The sequence below is a fragment of the Cupressus sempervirens genome, chromosome 3 (genome assembly GCF_028749045.1).
Source record: "Cupressus sempervirens isolate cs-2001-9-10 chromosome 3, ASM2874904v1, whole genome shotgun sequence".
Taxonomy (NCBI): Eukaryota; Viridiplantae; Streptophyta; class Pinopsida; order Cupressales; family Cupressaceae; genus Cupressus; species Cupressus sempervirens.
Window position 1 is genome coordinate 672,250,516 of NC_143120.1, and position 18,751 is coordinate 672,269,266.

The 18,751-nt window shown below is 36.4% G+C and overlaps 1 long non-coding RNA gene across 3 annotated transcripts; it reads left to right on the forward strand.

Moving 5' to 3' along the window:
* The first annotated feature begins 17,343 nt into the window (after positions 1–17,343).
* Positions 17,344–17,946, forward strand: LOC149568514 (uncharacterized). 3 transcript variants are annotated; one of them, XR_016362571.1, is made up of 2 exons: positions 17,344–17,605; positions 17,698–17,946. It is a non-coding gene; the product is annotated as an uncharacterized LOC149568514 (long non-coding RNA). The 3 variants fall into 3 exon arrangements; XR_016362572.1 differs by having other exon boundaries at positions 17,344–17,589; XR_016362570.1 differs by having other exon boundaries at positions 17,344–17,564.
* Positions 17,947–18,751: the final 805 nt, after the last annotated feature.

An 18,751-nucleotide genomic window follows, 5' to 3' on the forward strand; every position in this document is an offset into this window, starting at 1 on the left:
CTCGGTAACACACAAGCAAAAAAAAAAAACAAACAAAAGACCTGATCAAAACCTTACGCTCAGATTGCCCCATTCATAGTATACCATGATATGGAAGATCGTGGCAACCTTGAGGAGGGAACAAAAAAATTTCTTGGAAAAGATACTTCAAGACACAAAGGGAAGATTCCAAATCAAAAGAAAGTGAAAATCTAAAAGAGAACCGTTTGCCAATGAGATGGGTAGGACGAGGTACTAACGGACCAAGATCAGACATGAGAAAAGGTATATCCTACAAGGATCTATTGGAGAGCACCTAAGCTGATGGATTTGGATGAGTGATGCATTTGGCAAGTTGAACTAAGAAGGATAACACTTTGGTGACAGGAGATCTAGCTAAAGGATGCATTGGAATAGCTAACCAAGGGTTGTGCGATGTGTGCAAGATGTTGATCAAGGATGAACTAACACGAAAGCTGGATAGATACAATGGTACTAAGCTAAAGAGGATGTACAAGCTGACAGACCAAGATATGTTACAAATGTACAAGGTTGTTCATGTTTGGGTTTTGTGAGATGGAAATGTTTTAGAGTGTGTTGGATAATTTGATGGTTTTGTGAAAAGCTTAAGGAAAATGGGATTCTTTTTGTGCATGTGATAGGATACAAACTAGGATACAAGATTATTTACAAGCTGGAATATGGTACAAGTTTTGGACAAGATTTGGATATACAAGCTATGATACAAGGGATGATACAAGATTTACAAGGTATGATACAAGCTTTGGTACAAGATTTACAAGCTGAGGTACAAGATTTACAAGTTGTACAAGAGGTATTTACAAGCTTCATTAGATTTTGGATATTTGGTTGGAACACCAAGGGAACAAGTAGGTGTTTAATGGGATGGTGAGTGGATGGATGAGGGATAGGATAGTGATAGATAATGGATTAGTCTTAGTACACAAGGCACCTGAACTACCAGGTTTTCACCAAGGTACCTATCCAAGGCGCTTGAATTGCCAAGTTTTCACCATTGGACACTTATTTCTCTTTACTATTTTTTTTTGTATTTTTCAAAAGCTGGGTATACCAAGGATCTTCAAGCATAGGACTTCTTGAGATGAATGATTTTAGTAGGATCATTCAAGAGTTCTCCTTCCGGTGTAGATAGCTGATAGGATCTAGAGCCAAAGGAGGTAGTGACAACATAAGGACCAAGCCATGTAGGTTCAAACTTGCCTTTCTTTTCTCGATCGGCTTGGACTTTCATATTTTCTTTGAGGACCATGTCACCCAGCTAAAAGTGTCGGGGAAGCACCTTCTTATTGAAGTTCCTTTTGAGATGAGATTGATAGACTATGAGGTGATCATAGGCGTGTTGCCACTTCTCATCTAGAAGATCTAGCTGGGTGAGCTGAGCTACTCTGTATTCTTCATTTGATATTTTCCCTCGCAAAGATATGCACAAGGAGGGAAGTTCAACCTCTATGGGTAGTACTGCTTTGGCACCATAGAGTAGGGAGTATGGAGTTGTTCTTTTGGATGTACAGAAAGAGGTTCGATAGGCCCATAGGGCTGGATTTATTTGTAGGTGCCAATTGCGGCCGAAATCATTGACAATTTTTTTTAGGATTTTGAGGAGGGTTTTGTTAGTTGCCTCTGCCTGGCCGTTACCTTGTGGGAAATATGGTCTAGAAAAGCGGTGATGGATGTAGAGGGAAGTGCATAATTCTTCCATGTTGAGATTTTCAAAGTTAGCTCTGTGGTTGGTGAAGATGGTGGATGGGATGCTGAAGCAGAAAATAATGTGGTACAAGATGAACTTGGAGACCTGAACTCCTGTAGCTAAGACTAGGGGGACTTCTTCCACCCATTTAGTGAAATAGTCTGTAGCTATTATTATCCATTTATGTCCATCAGATGAGAGAGGTGTGATAGTTCCAACTAGATCAAGGCCCCAACATGCAAAGGCCCAAGGTGGTGCAATAGGTTGTAGATCTTGTGCTGGAGTGTGCACAAGATTGGCGTGCTGCTGACATGAGAGACATTTTCTAACAAAGTCAAAGGAGTCTTCTTCGATGGTAGGCCAATAGTAGCCTGTTCTAAGGATTTTTTGAGCTAGGACAATACCACTCATGTGGGCACCGCAAAGTCTAGAGTGTACTTCTTTTAACACCATCGTGACCTCATTTTGGTCTAAACACCTAGAGAGAGTATCGTGATAACCCCGACGATATAGGGTATTGGCTATGATGACATAGTGGGATGATTTTCGAATGAGGTTTTAGCATTGGGTTCATATGAGGTGAGGGGATATGATACCATCTTTAAGATAAGCATGGATTTCAAGGTACCAAGGGGATTGAGGACCAACCAAGATGCAAACACGATTTGAATCCTCATTCGCATAGGTGGGTGTGAGGAGTTGCTCGACTAAAAACTCATACTGCATAGCTACTTGGGGAATTTCCAAAAGCGAGCTGATAGTAGCCATAGCGTCTGCTACTTTGTTCTGCATTTGAGGCACTTGTATAAACTGAAGCTTTGTAAAATGCTGGGTTAGCTGATCAACTAGGTCTTTGTAGGGTAATAGCTTTTTATCTTTGGTTTGATATTCATTTAGGAATTGCTTGATGATGAGCTGAGAATCACCAAAGATTTGTAACTCAGTGATGTTCCATTCTGTGGCTATCTTTAATCCTGCTATGAGAGCCTCATATTTAGCTATATTGTTAGTGCTAGGGAATTGTAGGTTAAAAGCTCTTGGAATGTAATCTCCTTGAGGTGTGACCAACAATATTCCTGCCCCTGATCCATGAGATGTGTATGAGCCATCAAAATAAAGTTTCCATGGGGGCTATTCTTCAATTAGATAGATATGTTCATCTGGAAATTCTGTGATCAAAGGATATGTATCTACTAGAGGTGCATCAGCTAGGTGATCTGTTATAGCTTGCCCTTTGATTGCCTTTTTGTCCACATAGTGGATGTCAAATTCGCTAAGGAGCATAACCCATTTGGCCAAACGACCTGTAAGTGATGCTCTAGAGAGCATATACTTGAGAGGATCGATTTTGGATACTAGCTGGATGGTATGACTTAGCATGTAGTGGCGAAGCTTTTGAGTTGGGAAAACAACTGCCAAACAAGCTTTTTCCATAGGAGTGTAATTGAGTTCATAACCAACTAGGGTTCTACTGATATAGTAGATGGCTCTTTCTCTACCGTAGTCATCATGCTATGCTAGAAGTGCCCCTAGAGCAATAGGCATTGCCTATATGTACAAGATGAAGGGACGAACAGGAACTGGTGGAACCAAGATAGGGGGATTGGCGAGATACTGCTTGAGCTGATCGAAGCTGCATTGACATAAAGAATCCCACTTGAAGTTCTCATCTTTCTTTAGTAGATGTGCAAATGGCGTACACTTATCTACAAGTTGGGAGATGAAGCGTCAGATGGATTGAAGCTTTCTCTGAAGAGTACGAAGTTGTCATAGTGTCTGGGGAGGAGGCATGTCTAAGATAGCCTTGACCTTCTTGGGGTCGATCTCTATACCTCGTTTAGAAACTATAAAGCCTAGAAGCTTGCCAGATGTGACCCCAAAGACACATTTCTTGGGATTCAGCATGAGATGATATTTGGCTAACCTATCAAAGACTTTCTCCAGGTCAACAAGATGATCCATGAAGGTGTGAGATTTAACCAAGATATCATCCACATAATCCACCAAAATGCTATGGATAAGATCATGGAAAATGGTTGTCATAGCTCTTTGATAGGTAGCCCTAGCATTCTTTAGGCCAAAAGGCATCATGTTGTAGCAAAAGGTTCCCCAAGGGGTAGTGAATGTTGTCTTATGCTAATCCTCTTCTACAATCTTGATTTGATTATACCCAGAAAATCCATCCATGAGGGATAGAATTTCATGTCTAGCTATAAGGTCTACAATCATATCTATGTTGGGTAAGGGAAAATCATCTTTTGGACAAGGTTTGTTAAGATCTCTGAAATCAGTGCAGATTCTGATGCCACCAGAAGGCTTAGTGACAGGGACCATGTTGGAGATCCACTCTAAGTAGTCGATAGGTCGGATAACCTTAGCAGCTAACAATCTTTCTAATTCAGCTTTGACTAGTAATGCCACCTTAGGGTGCATTTTTCTAAGCTTTTGTTTGATGGGCCTGATCTTTGGATCGACTACAAGATGATGAATTACAAGCTTTGGATCAAGTCCTGGCATGTCCTGATATGACCATGCAAATCTGCCAATGTTCTCTCTTAAGACCTCAAAGAGGAGATCAGCTTGGTCTTGCGATAGGGATGCAACAATGTGAACAAGTCTTGGGATCTCTAAAGAACCGATGTTGACTTCTCTAGTATCCTCAATTAGAATAGAAGAAACCTCTGGTTGATTATCTTGAGGAGGCAATGCTAAATCCTCATGTTCTGCTTGTGACTCTGAATTTTCTCGCTGAGGGGCTCTCTTCACTGCCTAAGCTAGTCTTAGATTTTCCTTAGTTATAGTTTTGGGTGTATCAGAACTAGGTTGGGGATTTTCTCCAAAATACCCCTTGGGATCTAGCTTATAGATATAGGCAGAATCTGGCTTTGTTTGATTGTGAGGAGTTTTGGCTCCCATGAATCTTAGAAGTGCTTCCTCTAATGTGAACTCATCAATGTTTATGACACTTGGTTGGTCCCAATCTATGAGTTCAAGGTGAGCGAGTGGTAGGTTGATGAAATGGATGGATAGTTCTTGGAGAATAGAGTCCTAGGGAGATTTGGTCTGGGATATCGTCGTAGGCTCTCTTTTTAACTTCCTCCGAAATATCTTTGATTTCTACAAGGTCACGATGGATGTTAAAAAAATCATGACCGTCCGTATTGGTGCCCCTAGTTGTGGGTATGCCAAAGCCTAGACCTAACTTCTTTTCCCGTTTGTGTGCTTTGATGGGACACTGCATGCCTCTTTCCTCTGGTCCTAGACCACCACCTTGATAGTTCCATTTTTTAGTGATGAGCTTATGTGCTTGGGGATACTTCTGGCTGAAGTGATCAAGGCATGCTTGATTTCTTGGAGGTGCATCCTTATGTAACCAATTGTTGATATCCAGAGTGAGCTCCTCATGAAGAGGGATTCTGGGGGATATAAAGGTTGTCGGGCCAAGTTGTGTGTATTGAGGAGGTGGAGTCTCCTTGGCTCTATGATATGTGGGCCATCCATGGGTGTGTGGATCAAGTGGCAATGCACCAACTGCAAATGCATCAGATAGGCTATACTCTCCACAACCTTTGTTGTTGATCTTTAGGGTAGATAGGGTGGAGGCGAGGATGGTTTCTGGGTCATTACAGGTGTTGGATGAACTGGCGATGGATTGGCTGATTTTGATGCCAGGGCAATGATTTGTATATGAGGCTTCAACTGCATTGCAATAAGCAAAGGGTTCTGGATTGACATGGATGGTCACTTCAGTGCCCTGATACGGAAATTTGAGGCACTGATGATATGTGGATGGAACGGCCTTCATGGCATGGATCCATGGGCGTCCAAGGAGGATGTTAAATGGTAGGTTTAGATCAACAACATGGCAAATTGTTTCCTGGATGATTGGCCCAACCTTGATGGGTAGCAAAATTGTTCCCTCTATGGTTCTCTCCAGATTATCATAAGCTTTAATGGTGATAACCTCATTGATGATATCTGCCTCAGTATACCCAACTTGTTTTATGAATTTTAGGGTGCAAATATTCAAGGCTGATCCATTATCTATCATTACTCTTTTTACGGTGAAATTGAATACCATAATGGCTATGCGAAGTGGAAGGGTGTGATTTGGCTCGACCACGGGTATGTCAGTGGGCTTGAATGAAAAGGCACATGAGGATGAAAGGTGTCCAACAAGATTATGAAAATTAGTCGCATTGATATCTGAAGGGACATGAAATTCTATGAGAGCACTATCAAGGATGTCTTTGTACATAGGACTAGTGCAGAGAAGGTCTAAAATGGAGATTTGGGATGGCATGTTCCCAAGGTGTTCCAAGATATTGTATTGGCTTTTTGATGGAGCTGATGATGTTGTTGGGGTTGATAGTGTTGATGGGACTGATGGGGCTACGATGTTCAATCGTGCTCTTCGAGTGGTGACTGCACACTCATTGTTTGGGCCTTGGATATTGATAACATTGACAAAAGGCTCTTTCTCATATATACAACCTATGAGGCTACCATAGTCTATGTAGGATGAAGTGTGGTCATTGTTCTTCCCATGTTGTTGGTTTGGCTAGTGGTTGTTGGTGTTGTTGTTGTTGGTTTGGATGGGTGATTTTCCAGGATTTTGGTTGTTGTGAGGAGGAAAAGCATTTTGATAGATCTGCAAGCCTGTATTGGGAGAGGTTTGTGCCCCAACTATGATTTCTTTCCAATCAATGATGTCCTGCACATAATCTTTTAGCTTCATGCATCTGAGGGTGGTGTGCCCTTTCACCCTATGAAACTTTCAATACTCATTGTCTCTATACCATGCAGCTTTGGATTGGCTTGGGTCAATTTGTTGGGTAGGAGGAAATTTGATGACGTTTTCCTTGACTAATTTCTCAACAATGACATCTAATGGCTCACCAAGGGGTGTATAGTTTTGAGTTGCAGGTTGGAACTTGGGCTTTGGTCCTGCAGCTACATTGATGGCATTAGCTTGATTGTTAGACCCTTGAAAGTTGGGCTTTGGATTGTGGCTTTGAAAGCTTTGCTGATTCTGTTGTTGGTTGTTGATAGCTTGTTGATTTTTTGGTTAATAAGGTGTGTTGGACTGATTTTGGGAAGGACCAACAATATTCACATGTATGGTGTCAGTGACCCCATCTGTTGCAATGTGCTTGTTTTTGTTCCAATACCTAGACTTGTCATTTGAATGTGTTTATTTTGGTTGGCTTCCTTGTAAATCTTGACCACACCATCTTTAATGAGTCCTTGTTCAAGGATCATTCCTTTTTCTTTGATATCTTTGTAGGTCTGCAAATAGTTCATGGTCATGTGGTGAGCTAAGCTGGGATGGGCATTATCAATAAACATTTTCACCAAACGGCGCTCTAGCAGGGTGCAAGATATGCGGGTGGTAAGGGTTTGCCATCTTTGCAGATATTCACCAAGACTTTCTCCACCTTTTTGCTTGGTGTGGACAAGATCAACCACTGATAATTCTGTCTCAACAAGATGGGCATATTGGGCTACAAATGCCTCAAACAATTCAGTAAAGTTTTTGATTGTGCCATATGGGATTCTATAAAATCATTCAAGAGTTGGTCCGGCCAAACTTTTAGGGAAGAGGCCCAAAAGGAAGACGTCACTGTATGCCACTTCTTGGCAGTGCATGTAAAATTCTTTGATATGTGTGACAAGGTCTCCTTTTCCTCTAAATTTGTCAAACTTGGGTATCTCAAAGTGTTTGGGAAATGGTGTCATGGTAATGGCTCTGTCAAATGGGTAAGGACACACATTCTCAAACTTGAAGGTTTTTAGGTCATTTCCCTCCTAGATGTTCTTCAAAGCTATCTTCATGGCTTCCCATTATGAATTAATGGGTGATGGTTGTGGTGCCTTCACTGTAGGAGCACTTTGAGGGAGATATGCACTGAATGGTGGATGATGGGTTGCTGAGGTGGAGGTGGCACATATTATTGCATGTGTCGCGAGGCTTGCTGTTGATTTTAGATTTGAGGTTGGGATTGAGGAACATAAGCTGGCTGTGGGATAAATGGATTGCTTTGTGGAGGTAAGGTATAAGATGGTTGTGAAGCTTGGGGAAAGGATCGGGGAGCTTGTGGAACTTGACTTTGGATTTGAGGAGTTTGACCAATATATGTGGGTTGTGCCCCCATTTGGGAGGGTATTTGCATGGCAAAAGAGGCCAAGTAATTGGTGGTTGGTGGTCGTGGATTTCCTCCTAGAAGTGGCATAGAAAAATAGTTAGTAATAGGAGGTAATGGATTAGTTGGTGGTGGAGGTGGTGGGAATTGAAAGCTTGGAAATGAAACTAATGGGGTTTGATAGCTTGCTGGCTAGATTTGAAAGCTTGGTAGAGTGGTGGCAGGAGCTTGGGTCACTTAAGATCTTGGCAAAACATTGGTAGTAGCTTGTGCGCTTTGATAGCTTTGTGGAGTGAGGGTAGTAGCTTGTGGATTTGTGGCTGAAGGCACTGAGCTCCAAGGACCTAGTGGAAATGATGGAATTGTGCTCTGAGCTGAGGGAAACAAGCTGGGGGTGATGAAAGGTTGATTACTTGGCCCCATGGGTGGCATCCCGGTTGTATATTGCTGAGGTTGGCCAAAGATGCTAGCACTAATTCGGGAGATGGGTGGATTTGGAAGGCTGGGTTGGAGAGCAACAGCAACAATAGTGAAGGGAGTGAATGATGAGGTGTTTTGGGCGAAGGGGGTTTGGGATGGAGTGGTATGGACCAATGGTGGAGTGGTGGTAGCTGGATTGGCTTACGAAATGGAGATTTCAACTTGAGTGGAGGCTGGTATGTTTGGGTTTGTTGGATCATATGAGGTGGGTTGAGGCTCTTCTTTTGGTATATACAAAGGATGATTTGGACCGTAAGAGCCTATGGGTGGTGGCAGCTGCCCAAATAGAGGGTGAGAAGGATCTAATAAGGGAGGAGGTCTTCCAAAATCGAAGGCTCCTACATTGTCCCTCTGAAAGTTTGCCATGATTGTTTCTTTGTTCTTGTCTATAATGGCGTTCACCAATACTACATTTCTTGGTTGGTTCATGAAAGCTTCAATTTCAGTAGGTGATGGTATAGCGTTCTCTGGGCTAAAGGATGGTTGAGTTCTCAAGGGGAGCAATGCTATCTAATCCAAATGATAGGGTTCCATTGTTTCCTTCTTCTTCCGGGCATGCCAAAATGTATATGCTACTTTAGTATGTTAGAAACACTAAATTAAAACAATCAAAAAGCATTTGCATACTAATTTAACATAACTTCATGAGAAACAAAATGAAGTCCTCAAATGAGAATATGAGCCATGGATAGGCTCTCTCAATGAGGATGATCACTTGATGTAGAGGTGTGTCTAATAGCTAAGATGGCTTGATTATGTATGTATGCTCAAATGCTCAAATGGGCTTCAATGGAGGATTTTTGATAGATTTTGGTGAATGGATTTGATGTAAAAATGGCTTCTCAAAATTGCATTATGGCTTTACTTTCTAGATTGTTTTGTTTTTGCAAAGGGGGATGATCCAATTTATAGGTAAGAGGCTTGAGGGATGGAGGGCTAAGATGGAAGGAAAGGAGAAAGCTTATGGAGGGCTCATATTGAATGAGAGGAGAGCACATGGATTGTGCTTCCTTACAGCCAATCAGAGAGTGACACATGTCATAGGGTGAGAGGATGGAGGAAAGGGGAAGGATGAGTCAACAAAGGAGGCTCAAGGGATAATATCTTCATAAAGACCCTTCATAAGTGCTTTGTACGAGCATTGAAGGAGAGTGTTAGAGATATTTGAGGGTCATTTATGTAGGAGGGTGAGGAATTTCAACTTGGGTTGGATTAGGAAGGTTTTAAGCTTGCTTAGGATTGTGCAAATGATTAGAGGATGGATTAGGATGGTTTTGGATTAGCTTAGGGATAGGCAAGTGGATGGCAATAAATGAGGGTGGGTGAAGGAGGAGATATTTGTTAACTTTGGCTTGGGTTAGCAAGTCTTAACCCATGTTTAGGGAATGTGACAAGGTTGGGAGGGGATTAGGATTAGGATTGAAGATAATGATCGACATCTTCTAGAAGAGTCTAGGCTTTGGATGAGGATGAAGACTTTCTAGAAGAGTCTAGAACTTCCTAGGATGAGGATAAAAAAGGTTTTTTAGAAAATAAATAAAGTTTTATTTATTTCAAGGGTTTGGGTTGAGGAGATATTTATTAAAACATTTATAATAAACATAAGGATTAATATTTAATCTTAATTAAATATTTTGAGTTGGGATTAGGGATAGGGAATGATGGGATTAGCCTTTAATCGAAATTAAAGAAGGATTAGAAGATTTTGGAAGAGGTTAGTGGTCTTAAGGAAATTGGCCAAGTTTTGGGCAAAAAATAAATTATTTATTTATTTTGGGATATTTGGTCAATTTATTAATTAAATAATTAATAAATAAGGAAATAATGTTTAAATAAGATTTAAACATTTTTGGGAGGGATTCCTTAATTAAATATTTTTAATTAAGATAAAGGGATTTAATGGCATAAAAAATTAATTAATTAATTAATTAATGATGATGTCATCAGGGACTTTTTTCAAAAAATAAAAATATTTTATTTTCTAAAGGATTTTTAGGTGTCTACACTTGGCATGTTATCAATTTTGATCAATCAATCAATTTGACCATGGCTTTGGTCTACCTATCATCATCTTATTCAATCCATATCATCATCACATTTTCATCAAAGGATATTGTCGCACTTATTTAATCAATTTGGCCAATCATCTACTAATTTTCTCTATAAGATTAAATAACCCATAATTTAATCCTATGTCATTTCACTAATTATTCTTCCTAACTAACCTCCTCAATTAATTGATATTTTATTAATTAATTGATTTATCATTCACAAACCAAAAATTCACAATTTCCTAAGTCATATTTTCCATCATTAATTCCATTTTTACTAATTCCTATTTGTGTGGAATAATGGATTTTTAATTCAAATATTCCACATAATATTGACATCATCATGACACATGGGTGTGACACCTCGTGGATTCTCCTTTGACACTTGGGTAAGATATGTCATAATCCAATATTTTTATTCCCTTACGCATATCCATATTTGGCTTCCATTGTCATAAATTCTTGGCTTTAAGTGGGCTTGAGGTGTCATATGATGTGTCATAGATTCTCAACCTTTTTTAGCCTTGTTTGACTTCCAAGCATCATAGAATCCTACACTTGGCATCTTGTGTCATATGTGTCATGGATTCTCAAAGGAATCTCGTACCAAGTTGCATATCTAAGGGTCACAAATCCAATGCTCTCACCTTGTATGTTGATTATAAAATGAGCATTCTTTCTCTCATTTTCGGTCCTAATTCTTGAGTTCTTGAGTTCCCTAGTTTTCTCACATTTTTCACTCCATCTCTCACACTAAAATCACAACTTCAAGTATTCTCATAGCACCATCATTATCATAGACTTTTGTTTCAATATTATGTGCATTAGAGGCAATTTAGAGCTACATCACAGGAAGAATAAATAAGGACATGGGAGCTACAATTGAAAGAGTGAGTTTTAGATTTTCTTTCTTGTTATGATTCATTTGGATTTCATGGTAGACTAGAGGGTGTTAACATATGCTTATTGGGTTTGTGATTTGCTCATAGTATGTTAGGCATTAGCCCGTTTTCTAGGTCCTACACTTTGAAGAAAAATGATTCAGGGAATGTGCATAAGGTAGAGTTTCCAGATGAGATCCATATTTCCCCTATTTTCAATATTGTCGACTTAACATAATATCATGAAGATGGTGTAGATGAGGAGTTGATGCTATACTCATGTCCCATTCCTACTTTTGAGAAGGAGAAGATTGAAGAAATTATGGATAGTCATAAGGGTCATTATACTAGAAACATGTAGTATGAGTACCTAGTGAAATGGATGGGATGGCCAGTGGAAGATTCAACTTGGTTATTCAAGATGGAAGTTTCCTGTTTGGGTTTTCCTCAACCAATTGTAAAGTGACAAGGTCACTTTTCAATTTACCCTGGGTGTTTGATGCAGGAGAATCCAATGGTGTAAGGGCAATCCTATATCACCCAAAGACATGCTTAGTGTTAGTTTTCATTTAATGTGTTTATATTTTTGGATACCATCTAGGCCAAATATAAATTCCATTTTCTTAGTTCCACTATTGATTTAATGGGTTAGTGTTTTTTGGCATCTCAGGATATGTACTAGTGTAGAAAATGGGATATTTTGTATTTAAGCTATAATTATGATGAGTTGGGGGGTGAAAGTTTCAGGGGTGATTTTAATTATAATTTAAAGCACTCCAAAGAAAGAATCAGGTCAAAAGGCCTTATAATTTGAAAGTTATTGCAGTTTTAAGTTTCCTGGAGACCCCCTAAGAACACTTCAAAGTAAGATTTGAGGCACTAAACAACCTTGTATAGGCCCAAACAATAGGTTATGAGAAAATCTTGTTCATAGGGTTATAGAGTACTTAGAGAGTTTTTTGAAAATGTAAATGGTTTGTCAATTAGAGTCCCAAATCAAAAGTTATGCCTCTCGAAAGTTGGACTACCATTTTTTGGATTCTTCCAATTTTGCATCGACTTTTGACGTGTCTTCTAGAACCTTTTGCTTTGGTGGTGGATACCAAATGACATATTCTAAATTGTATTCCTAACCCTAAACCTAATTTGGGTTACTTAAGGTCATTTCTTACATTGTAAAGGAAATTTTTTTGTAGAGTTTGGAAAAAGGTATTGTGTGAAAAGTTTTTCTCCATAATCTGATAGTATTGTAAGCTCACAGGGCAAGTAGTGGAGTCTATCTTTCTTGTGTTAAATGTAATAGCATATCATTTTCCCTCATCAAAACTTGTCTTGTGCTCTTAAATGATAAAACAAATGTATGATACATATTTCCATCCTTTGCACTTGCCTAAATCAAGTTTAAATGATCATTAAGCTTTGATTTTTTGCACACATTTGTAAACCCAATTTCGGGATGCTTTCACATAAATTAAGGTGGAGAACAATTCAAGATAGAGCCCTCAAAACATTAGTCCCTAAACTTAGTTGGTAGGGACTAACAATGCCTTTGAAAAATTAGACAATAACGCTATTTATTATTATTTTGGCTCTATATATAGTTCTTATGTATCCATTTTTCATGATTAAGACTTCTTTTGAAGTGTTGGATTCAACTCAAATATACATTAGGCATGCTTGATCTTCATTAAAAACTTATCGTGTCCAATGGATGGTAAGGGGACATGTTGGGATTAGTTTTAGGGCTACTTCATTTTTCTAATAGTAAGCATTTTGTTTTCTACAAGATAAGTTCATTTTTTTAATGAAATCGTTATACTTTTGCAATAGTATACATTTAAATATTATCATAAATATTAAAAAATAATTATTCAATGGATTATTATTATGAACTTGTCTGATGCTCTTAAATGACAAAAAAATCATATGATACATATTTCCATCATTTCCACTTGCCTAAATCAAGTTTAAATGATCATCTAGAGAAACGATCAGAAGGATTGATATATGATCGAGTCAAAGAAGAACAAATATCTAAACAAGTATGGTAGTGCTAAACCTAACATATCATTTCATTGTTATATTTTAACATTTGTAGTATAAAATATCTTAACCGAGTTGACCTAATAGTCTTGTAAAAGGGTAAAACACAAACATGTGTCACCTTTTATAAAGAAAAAGGATATCAAAATGCGACTGTTCAACTTTAATGACAAAAAAATGGTATTTGTGTTTAGAATTTGAAGATGATGTAAATTGATGAAATGTGCAGGATTGGATGAATTTTATGCCTATAGCTTTTATAATTTTTTGAGTAAGAATTTAATTACTTTAAAAAAAATTTGGAGTCCCTTTTTTAACTGTAAAATATATAGGGTGTAGTTCCCATCAAACAAGTATATGAAAATCATCTTTTTTTATTATGATTTAAAAATATCTTATAGATGACATGTATCGCTAGGGAACAAAAAAAGAAATAATTATTTTGTATGTATATTTTCTTTGTTATGAGTATTTAAGGTCGACCTTATTATAATCCAATAATTTTTTCCTCCTGTCAAAACTTCCCTATCAAATTTACACCTCTTTGAAAAAAAAAAATACATATTCGTGAAGAGGACTCTTTCCTCTAGAGATAAATACAATTTTTATTTTTTTTGATATGTTTTACTATTTTTTTCCTTTTTTGAGGGAGCATCTTCTGAAGTGTTGAAATATCAACTTATAATATTTTGAAATTATAACATATTATAAATAATCAAAATACTCATGAATTTATATAATGATGATATTGAATTTGAGATCTATTAAAGAGTATGTTAAGTTTTTGAAAAAAAAAAAGGTTTTTGATAGAGAAATGAGATTTGACCAAAATAGGTTTTCATATCCTAAAAGGTGACAAAGATATGTGATTTTATCGGAAATCCTATATGGTAATATTCAATAGTAATGTTTTTAAGTCCTTTAGAGCATGTCACTCTATAAAAGTTTCATGGAGGGATAAGGTCTAGATGATCTCTCGTGAAAATCCTCTAACAAGGTCACATGTAATGATGTGTAACCTTTAACAAGGAAAGCTTCTAATAGAGCTCACTTCAGAAGAGTTCAATTTTTGGGTTGCTTGTTCCTTAGCGGTTTTTCCCTTTATAGGGTTTCCACGTTAAATACTTATGTCAAATTATGTGAATTTTTATTGTGTTGCATATTTGTTTTCATGTTTACTACTTATTGCTACAACTCGGTATACACTAAAGGTTAATTATGTAATTAGACATAAACATACATAAATTGAATGATTACTTTGATACTTGCTATATTAAGAGGAATAATGTTTAAAAGTTGTAAGTATTTAAATCAAATTGAATCTTAAAGTCTGATATGTTTATCGAGCTATTGATATGAAAGTGTATAAGGTTAAGTTTGTGAAAAAGTGTTTAAATGACCTATGTGATAATTGATTCGCCCCCTAGTTATCCAAATCAAACAATTTTCTATTTAAGTCATTGACCAAATGATAGTTTGGAAGCTAATGTGTGTTATTCTTCAACGATGTTTATGATAAAAATATATCAATTCAAAATGTAAAATATAAATGTTTTTATTTATGTTGTTGTCTGTAGTTTATGGTGCTCCTAAGAGAAGATTTCGACTACGCACAATCTTTAGGATTTTTTACAATATTTTAAATAATTTAAAATCTAGATAATTTCATTTTTTATAAGTTAGTAGAGAATTATGGATATATTTGAATGCGTTCTCTCTACTAGGAACCTTTAATTTTCCATGTGAACAATATTTACACTTGAATATTGAATTCCTCATAGCATTTTTGAATCTCAATATGCTTAAAATAATTCAAATGGCAATCATAATTTCACTATAAATTTACCTCACTATTGTAATGGTTATTTATTTCTAGAAATTTAAGAAGAAGACTCTGAGCTTTTATAGATAAGGTTTAGCATAAAGAAAGTTAGCATTCATTATCATTCAGATCCATCAAAGTTGGAATAAATAAGGAAAAACTTATATGGCCAATATTTTGATAGAGGTAGATATAAGGACTCAGGTATGATATGGAATAGAAAGACTCGGAATACAATGACTAGCATGATGCAAGAAGTTACCAAACAACTATGATAAAATGGTCTTCTATAAAATAAACTATGTAGAAGTATACCAAGTTAAAGTGGTAGTCCATACAAGCCAAATGTGTAATAGTAAAAGGCATAAATAATAATATAGTTTTTTTTTTTCAAACTATAGGGTAAGTTAATTGACTCAACCCTGAAAACCAACATGTTTAGAAGAAACAAGCACAGAATAAGTGATTGAGAACAAAAATCCCAATGCATGCATACTTAGTTGGTCAACTGGAAAAGTGGTTTGTAGTAATAAACTAAACATGTCAATGCCCTTGTGAGAATTACATGTTAGGATTAGTTTTTAGGGCTACTTCATTTTTCTTATAGTAAGCATTTTGTTTAGTATAAGATAAGTTATTTTAATAATTTTTTATGAAATCATTGTACTGTTGTAATATTATACATTTAAATATTATCATAAATATTTTTTTTAAACATATTTAATGGATTGTTATTATGAACTTGTCTCGTGCTCTTAAATGACAAAAAAAAATGTATGATACACATTTCCATCCTTTCCACTTGCCCAAATCAAGTTTAAATAATCATTGAGCTTTGGTTTTTCACACACCTGTGTGTAAAGCCAATTTTGGGATGTTTGCATAGAAATTGAGGTGGAGATTAAGTCAAAATAGAGCCCCCAAAATATTAGTCCCTAACTTAGTTGGGAGGGACAAACAACACCTTTCAAAAATAAGATCATAACTCTATTTATTATTATTTTGATTCTATATGTAGTTCTTATGGATCTATTTATCATGATTAAGACTTCTTTTAAAGTGTTGGATTCAACTCATATATACATCAGGCATGCTTGATCTTCATAAAAAACTTATTGTGTCCAATGGATGGTAAGGGGACATGTTGGGATTAGTTTTAGAGCTACTTCATTTTTCTTATAACAAGCATTTTGTTTAGTATAAGATAAGTTCTTTTAATATTTTTTTAATGAAATCATTGCACTTTTGCAATATTATACATTTAAATATTATCATGAATATTAAACAATAATTATTCAATGGATTGTTATTATGAACTTGTCTCGTGCTCTTAAATGACAAAAAACACATATGATTTGTATTTCCATCCTTTCCACTTGTCTAAATCAAGTTTAAATGATGATTAAACATTTTTGTTATCTTCTTCAAAAATTAAATTTGGGTCACTCTATGTTGCATGATATATGTTGAATATCTCTTTGTTTCCACTCAAGCAACTCAATTCATTGAGCAAATGGCTACCTAGCTCTCAAAGTAAATGTGAGAATTTACTTATATTTATTTAATAAATTTAAAATTACAAGATTGTTGTCCTTAAATAGTTTGATGGATGAGATATTTAGTTTTTATGATGAGTAACTCCCACACTAAGTTAGTGGAGACCTATAGAACTATACTAGTATATTGTAAATACCGTTCACTTATGTGATGATACTTTTAATAAATAAAATCATCATCTTTATATAGATAAATCACATTTCTTGCTTGCAAGATGATTATGGTGCCAAAATCTAGCAAAAAATAATACATTAATTTAAACTACATCTATATATGCTACTTTAAGACCATTATGAAAGTTGAATTATGAATCGATACAGCTAACACTTACGCTGACACTTATGTCTAGATCTTAAAACTATTCACTTGTTTTATATACTAATACCTCCATTTCATTTGAAATGAACATAATAACTAAACTTAATATAGAACTAGTATAATTCATACATTTAATTTTTATATATTTAGAATGAACATATTATTTTATTTATTATAAAATGAAATACATTTAACTTTTAATTTTATTTTCCTATAAAAACATTTCTTAAACTAAAATTTATTTGATAGTTATTATATTGCACACCAAGCTCTTCCAAAAGAGACCCTATAATTATTTTCTATTCACAAATATTATAATTTCACATTTGAAAAAAAAAAATCTCAATCCAATTAGTTTTATGTAAAACATAAGTACACCTCTCTGAACAAACTCGGCCCCAATTGGCTTGGAATGATCGGGGTGTGCAGTCGTGAATGCATTTTGGCGGTTGCAGCAGCGGCCACGGACCAGATGTTGTTTCACCTGTGCATTGCTATGAGAGTGGGTCATCATGGGTCTTTAACCGTGGGCATTTTCGGACCGCCTTAGGGATGATATTAGTTTTTACAATATCGTGTGTTTGAGGTCTGCAGTAAAAAAGGCATGCCAGCGGTTTCCTGCTGTGTTCTCTTTGATTTTGATCTTTTCTTCTGCCTGCTAATGTAACGTGTTCATTATTTTGTGTCTGTGCAGCCATTGACCGAAAACTCCGTGGTTTTGGTTATGCTTGCCTGGCGACGGCAACAGGAGCAATCTCCTCCCTGAGTTTCAAATATTGTGTATTAAAATTTTGCCCTTTAGTATTTTGATATTTTTTTTTAGCTTTGATAAGGCCAGAGCAGTGCCAAAGTTAACAAATTTTGGGTTTTGTGTTGGACTTTGATAATGTACATCTTTCCTTCAATGAGCAGCAATAAATAAATAGTTTCCTTTAGTCTGAAATCACAGCAAATTTATTGTACTTTATGGTCTACATTTTAAATTTTTAAACCAACCCTAGAATTTGAGCCACAACGTAATCAACATTTTCCCGTCCCAGTCTGTTCTGTGGTTATCTATATTGCCTGGTAGAACCAAAAAGAACGTATGTAAGGGATTTACAACAAATTTATGTAGTCCATGATTGTCAGATGCAGTGGATATTAGCATATCCATTATAATTACAATTTCATAGTCCTCAATTAGGCAAGAAACCTTCGAAGAGAAAAACAGAATGGCACAAGTAGAATTAGGATTCAGTCACATAAGAACTAGATGCTCAATACACTTCTTTGTTGATCTTTCATTTTCTGGACCAGAAGAAACTGTGGGTAATGTGTCACGTCTCCGACTCAAGTCATGACGGGGCATCGTTTGTCCTTTCCTTGGACTACAAAAGAGGGAGAGGATATAGAGCACTAATGGGTAATTTGGAAGTCATTTCCTTGTGTTATAGTCTACTCTTAGGTTGTGGTCACATCTTATTATGTGACTTGCATGATATCAAGTTTTGGGTACTTAATTTTTTTTGCAAGTCAGGTTTGCGTTCTACTATTGAATCGGAGCTTTCTGATGTCAAGCCCTGTTAAACTAGAAATTCTATGAGCTTCGTGCTGTAGCAGAAAATGTCTCAAAGATAGAGAAAATGTCTCAAAGATAGATAAGGCCTCTATGCTTGCAGATGCTATTACATATAGAAATGATCTTAGCTCCGAGAATAAACATCAGAGATAGAAAGGGTTGATTTACTATGTCAAGTTGATGCAAC